The 7,356-nt window shown below is 37.8% G+C and overlaps 1 pseudogene; it reads left to right on the plus strand.

Annotated features, from left to right (window-relative positions):
* Positions 1-2,482: 2,482 nt before the first annotated feature.
* LOC129078360 (TIP41-like protein) lies at positions 2,483-3,653 on the plus strand (annotated as a pseudogene).
* The last annotated feature ends 3,703 nt before the right edge of the window (positions 3,654-7,356 follow it).

Consider the following 7,356-nt stretch of genomic DNA (forward strand, 5'->3'; position numbering starts at 1 on the left):
TAAATAGTTGCATATTATTAAAAACAACTGTTAGTGAAAAAAAACATTCTTAATTGCCAGAATAAAAAATGAGTAATGATCAACAGAAGAGATAAATAAATTGTAGCCCATACTATTATAAACTACACCCACATATTATTTTAACATAGATAATTCAGGACAAGGACTAAGAAAAGAAAAAAGACAGGGAATTATGTCCAGCATGACTTAATTTATTTCAAGTTCAAAAACAGGCAAACTAAATAATATATTGCAAGTGATATACACATAAGTAATTAAAAACTAAACAGAAAATCAGATTGGTGGTTATCTCTGCAGGAAGAGAGAAATGCTGAAGGAAGTAAAACCAATTGTAGTGAATGACACATGCTGAAGTCACAGCACTTCTCAGGAAATAGAGGAGTTACCACCGGCAGGCTGGCTGAGCAAAAACCTTTGATTTTGGAGTGCAGTTTCTTTAGATTTTAATTTAGTAATTTTGTCTTTTGATTTGTTTTGAGTTTTACAGAGAAAGGTGATTTAATTAGGGATTTTAGTCAATTTCCAGGAATTTGACAAGGAAAGAATTATACTGTTCATATTGAGGCTTTTTATATCAAAGACATTATATTGTCTGTGTACTTATATTTTAATTTATAATTGATAACATAGCTGGTAATAATTTGAAATGGGATAATTCAGCTCATATAAGAAATCCCAGGTAAAGAAAATCATTAGAGGAAGGATGTTGAGTTGAATCTTCTTCCTTGTGCCTCTTGTTTTCTCAAGTATCCATGAGCAACCCACCTGGCCTTCTCCCTGCTCCCATGATCCCAAATTCTGGCAGAAGGCACAGAGCTCGTCCAGCTCAGCTCCCTTTGGGCTCTTGCTTCTTTGTGTTTCAGTCAAGTTCACTGTTGCCATGTGATAAACTTAGAGCGGTCAACTTGGTCCCTCTGCGCCAGCCATGGGTTGTTTTGGAATAGTAATGACTAAGTTGGAAAGTCTCCTTAACTCTTGGTGGAATATTAATCCTATTTGCCTAAGCACTGAAAACCACATTTTCCAATCATCTTTATAATAAAACTGGCTATTTGACCTCCATTTGTCTATTTCTTGAGTCTTAAATCTGAATTGATTCCAAGCTCAGGAGTGGGGAAGAACAGGGCATTATTTATTGAACCCTAAACCCTAAAAGCAGTGAACATAATAAAAAACATGGATTGGCATTATCAGCTCAATCATGGCTTAACAGTCTTAATTCCTTTCAAGACTCTATAACAAGACAATATTCTACATAAAATCTACAGAGTGTACACACCCCAGGATCAGTGGAGGAGGTATGCTTTTTTAATAATAAAACAGTTTTGTGTGTTCCAAATTATTTTTTTTGAGGAAGGAAGAACTTAGGAAGGGATTTATATTAAATGTGCACATTTGAAAGTCTCATAAGGCAAAAGTTAGGAGAATATAGCTATTAGAACAACTCTGTTCAGTCATCCCTCCTCCCTTTATCCTCCCTCACCCATTAAAAAAAAGGAGAAAAAGTTGAATTAAGTTACATTTGTATTCAGCTATAGTCACTTCAAATAACCAGCAATCTTTTCTTACTACCTGCATAAGAATGATAAGGGTTGATCATAGACTTACAAATGTATGTGAAACTACTATTACAAAACACGTATGGGATATTTGAAATGGGTATTTTAATTGATAACAATGATAAAAAATCAACTTTTGTATGATTGATGTAAATCTGTTTTACTCCACCATTGCTCCTTGTTTACCAACTATCACCAACACAAATTGCAAAGCTTTTGCTATTATGTCAACTTTCTTTCTTCAACTCCCCACTGCATATTCTATGTGAAATCAAAGGTGATAATTATTTAGATGTTTAAATGTATTCTAACAGTTACATACGCCATGTAGCTATTATTTGAGTGCTCATAAAGTTAATTACACTCAGAAAAAAATTTTTAAAAACATTATTTTTGCTTTTCTTCAATTAAAAAGCAAACAAAAAAATATGACTGGAAATAAACGGATTAAACTTCTACTCTATAGCACCAACACAAAGGAAAATCGACTCTGGCTCAGACACATACAAACCAAGGTGCCTCTACCATAAATTATTTTTGCTGAGAAACGTATTCTTATACAATTTATCTGCTTCCTTTTCCCCAGTCCTGCATCAAGACTTCCACTTGTTTCACTGTAACCAATCTCAGTGTCTTTTAGAGCAAAAGGTGAGCATAACTGATTCACACTGACAATGTGGAGAGCTAGTACCCCTTAACTTCCTACAGAGGTTTGCATTTAAAAATTATGTTTATTAGCGAGTAAGTTCTCGTTTAGAAAAATATGAGGAATCTTAAAAAAAGTGAAACATTTCCAACCACTGCCAAGATATTTTGAGGTGAAGTGTCATTGTGATAAACCACTGGAATAACTGGGATTGTTTGTTGGAGGAACCTAAGAAGTCCTGGGACTCAAAGGGCTAATGGAAACTCTCCTGTACCCCATTCTCTACATTCAGGTATTCCCTTCCCTCAATTCCTGAAATCTATCTGCTTTCTTCAAAGTCTCAGCTTTCTGCCTTATCCATTTCAGTGTAAGATATTGAACCAAGGTGCTCAGGCAGGGCCACCTTAATGGACAGTAAGTTAGTTTAACAAACCCTAAATGTTTAAAGGCATTAGAGCAAGGGACCCTTGTCCTTGGCCTGTAAGGAACTGGGACGCACAGCGGCAGTGAGAGGATTAAAGTCACGGCGGCGGGTTGGGCCGCAGCGAGGTGGCAAACAGGTCCCCATCCGCGTGGCTCATGCAGGTCCCGCCTCGGTTATAAAGACCCATGGCTTCCAGAGCAACTTCCAGAGCAGCCTCCAGGACTTCTCCTTCGGGCTCGGGAAGCTGACAGCTTCTGAGACTCATATCATGAAGTCGGCAGACATGGAGAAGTAAACTGATGAATTGCATACGCCATCTCTCCCTGGCCTGGTGTTAGGAGATGTTTTAAGAATCCAGCACGGTTCAGGCTTTGGGATCCAGTTCAACGCTACCGACCCTTTAAGATATGTAAATAACTACCAAGGAATGCTTAAAGTAGCTTGTGCGGAAGAGTGGCAGGAAAGCTGGACGGAAGGTAAACACTCCAAGAAGGTTAACAAACCGCAAGATTGGACCTAGACAACAAATTTTAAGGGAACGTCACTTGGAGAGTCACTCAAATGAAAGGTTGTACCTATAACAGATCATATAGGTACAGGGGAATTGAATGCCAGGGAATAGCTTACATTTTTTGAAGAAGTTCTCCTGTTTGAGGATGAACTTCATGATCATGGATTTTCAAGTCTTAAGTGTGAAAATTAGAGTAATTCTCTCCAGCTTTTTCCTGCTGTTGCTTTTTTTTTTTTCCCCCTGAGACTTGATGGAGTACTTATCAGAATGAATGACATGAGCTTTTACCATGGGGCAGACATGTTAGGAGAATATACATTAAGAGAGAGTAAAACTGCTAATTTAATACAAGTTCTGCCTTGCCTCTTCACCAAGCCCAACGAAGTAGCACAATATTTACTGATCAAGGAAGCAGTTTGTGAGAAGCTAATATCTCCAGAAAGAACTGATCATAACCCCACAGACTCACAAGAAAATGCACCTGTGGAATAGAGTATGTCATACTGCATGCTCACCGGGGAATCTGATGGAGATCTTGGCTCTGTGGATGGGGGTATTTTTATTGTGAGGATTAATTGCCTCATCTATGTGCAGCTTGTCAGTAGCTTTAAAGGAAAAAAAAAAAAGATTGTTGCAGGCAAAGAATAAATAAATAAATAAAATAAAGTCAAGGCAGAATACCCTGAGATCGCTGCAAAAGCACTGAAAAGCCTGCTTCCATTCTCACATCCTATCTTCGTGCAGCAGGGTTTTCTGCAGTGACAGCAACCAAAATGAGATTACGGAGCACACTGGCCATAAGCAACACACTTCAGGTGCCACTGTCTTCAATCACCCCCAGACAGGACTATCTAGCTGCAGGAAAACAAGCTCAGGGCCCCCACTGACTCTGCATTATGATGAGTTGTATAACTATTTTATTATAAGTTACATTGTAATAATAATAGAAATGAAATGCCCAATAAATGTAATGAGCTTGAATCATTCTGAAACCATTCCCCACTCCCTACTCCATGTCTGTGGAAACACTGTTTTCCACGAAATTGTTCCCTGGTGCCAAGAAGTTTGCGGACTACTGCATTAAAGCAAAATTGAGAAAAAAATGGAAATACAATGCTAGTTAATTTTGATCTTCCAATGCAACTCCTCATATATCTGCAGAATGTTCATTGTCCCACTCGCGCCATAGTACTTGAATGAAATATAAACACACACACACACACATACCCCCGCCAAAACAGAGAAATGCTCCTAAGTGTTGTTTACCGATTCCCCATTAAGTACATGTTTAGCATTTCAGAATCTATTTACAAGGACACTCCAGTATTAGACTTCCCAGGGTTGTTATGTATACAGATATCCTCCAAGATAACCTGGGTCCAGGCTTTTTTTGTTTCTGTATTTGTTTTTTTAATCCCTGCCCCAGCCTGGAAACCTGCTAAGAATGAGTTCTGACAGGTGCAGATTTAGTCCCGGTACCATTAATAAAACTTGGATGCTGTCAGTGTTGCTTAATTCTCTACACCACTAAAGTAACCCAGAAGACTATGTTCAAAACTCTTGGTCCTAGGGGAATGATGTATTTTGTTTACTTTTTCAGTACCCAAATTATTGTATAAACGATAAATAAAGTCATCAACTGTGGATGTCAACCCCAGCTCCACCACCGGCTAGTTCTGTGACCTTAGGAAAATTAATTCGACATAGTAACCTTAGTTAACTCATATATACAATAAGAACGCCTACCTGTTATGGACGGAATTGTGTTGCACAAAATATGAATATATTGTATTTAAAGAACTAAGTCCTTGTTCCTCAGAGTGTGGTCTTATTTGAAAATAGGATATTTTACAGAGGTAATCAAGTTAAAATGAGGTCTCATTGAAGTAGAAAGGGTCCCTAATCGGGTATGACTGGTGTTCTTATGGAAAGAACACCATGTGAAAAGACAGAGACACAGACAGAACACCATGTGAAGATAAAGGGGAGATGAGAGTGACACATCCACAAGTCAAGGTGTGCTAGAACTGCCCCCCAACACTAGAAACTAGGGAAGAGGCATAAAAGTGATTCTGGGTCACGACCCCCCAGAGGGAATGAGCAGCACTGACGCTTGATCTCAGACATCTGGTCTCGGAAAGTATGAGGCCACACATTTGTGGTTTAAGTTACTCAGTTTGTGGTACTTGGTTATGGAAGCCCTAAGAGACTAACACACTACCCAACAAGGTGATTATGAGGCTTAAATAAAATGATTTGTAAAACATCTGCTGTAAGATGAGCCCTTAATAAATTATTGATAATTATAACAGTATTGGGATAATTTGAAACCAATTGGTAGATTGTACAAAAGCTATATTTGAGTTACCCTTCATTTCTATTTTTGGAAATTTAGAAATCAAAATATTCTGGTGACACAGCATTAGAGATGAAATTACAAAGAAGAGAAATCTCATACCAGTGTTTGCTAATTGTTTGAATCCCCTGTAAGTGGTTTGGCAGGAAATGAGGTTAGAACACTTAGCTAAATTGAAGTTTGGGGATTATCTGTGAATTTAAAGAATCCATGCCACTTTGGCCCCTATTAGCACAAATAATTGAGAGGAAAATCTTGCCAGTTATGCTATTCCATAAAGCTTAATGTGGACTTACATATTTAAGTAATCCATTAGCAGACTTAAATGGCGCTATGGACCAACAGTAAAGGGCATAAGAGGTACTCTGAGACCTTCATTTTGGAGACGAGCAAATTGAGGGCCACTGAGTTGATAATAAACTCAAGGTTAGGTAGTTTACATTGGGGAAAAAAGTTGTCTCCGAACTTCCTGTTGAAAATGGAGTGTGCCTTTCAGGGTTTTGTGAGTGTCATTTTCAGAATTCTTCAGAGCTCTTATAATTGTCAGAAGCCCAACACTGCCTATGGAAGCTTCATTTAAAATAAAGATTGTAGGAATTCAGATCCACAGAGAGGAAAGTAACTTTATAACATTTTCAATACAGAAGCCTCAAAAAATTGCATTTAGAGAACAGAACAGTAGTGGGGACAGAGGGCAATTATTTTTACACTAAAATTACAAGCTCTATAACACATTTAGAGTAATTTTTTATATTGTTTAGAAGATCCATTAAATGCGGCTTGGCAGGACCTTTCTAGGACAAGTCATTACAGCCCTAAATGGTATTTGGGAATGTGGCTACCTTAGATTGAAGTCATTTGCATTATATTATAAAGCACTTAGGACGCTTTGACCATTAAGATCACTGGCATGGCTGAACTTTGGCCCACTACATGATTTTGCAAATACAGAGTGTACTCCTAACCTGTGAACAACTAACCCCTCTTAAGTTAAAGCAGGCTGTCCTCTTTCACCTCTGTTATGCCTGGTTTTTAAGTAGACCTTGTGGGAAGAAATTTTAGACTTTTCATACAATAAACTTTGCTTCATTGTTTGCACTTTTCACTTTGGGTTATTATTTTATATTTCTAGTCTTTATAGGACACCTCCACGTTGCCTGCCCTAAGGATATCAATTCTGTATGTAATTGAGCAGCCCAGTTCAGAATCTAATCCAAAAAAATCATTCAGTTTCACAGTGTGGCTTCATAGCCCAGAACCAGAACTTTTCAGAAGACACTCAATAATACCAATCCAGGATCCCTCCCTCTGGACAACATATCAATTTGTATTATGAAGTGAATTATGGCTGTACTCACCAGAGCTCATATAGTTAAGTGTCTGTCAGTGTTTCCATTATATTTTGAGGGCTTCTAACTTGGTTGCAAAAATGCCCTTCAGGCTCAAGTATACAAGGAAGTGAGCGTTCCCTTTGTTCTGTTTTACTTTTTAAAAACGGTAGCTCTATTTTGCGGTTTACTTGCATACATTTTTTAAATTTAAATTTCATTTTGAAATTAGAGTTTACATTCGATATTGTTTTGTATTAGTTTCAGGTGTACAGCATAGTGGTTAGACGATCATACACTTTACAAAGTTTCCTCCTGATAATTCAAGTCCCCACCTGACACCACACAGAGTTATTATAATATTACTGACTATATTCCCTAAGCTGTACTGTGCATCCCTGTGGTTATTTGTAACTGTCAATTTGTACTTCTTAATCCCTTCACCTTTCCACCCAATCCTCTAACTCCCGTCCCCTCTGTCAAACATCAGTCTGTTTTAGGTACCTGTTAT

The sequence above is a fragment of the Pteronotus mesoamericanus genome, unplaced genomic scaffold (assembly GCF_021234165.1).
Source record: "Pteronotus mesoamericanus isolate MK-2021 breed Mesoamerican mustached bat unplaced genomic scaffold, CSHL_Meso_final contig_73, whole genome shotgun sequence".
In the NCBI taxonomy this organism is placed as follows: Eukaryota; Metazoa; Chordata; class Mammalia; order Chiroptera; family Mormoopidae; genus Pteronotus; species Pteronotus mesoamericanus.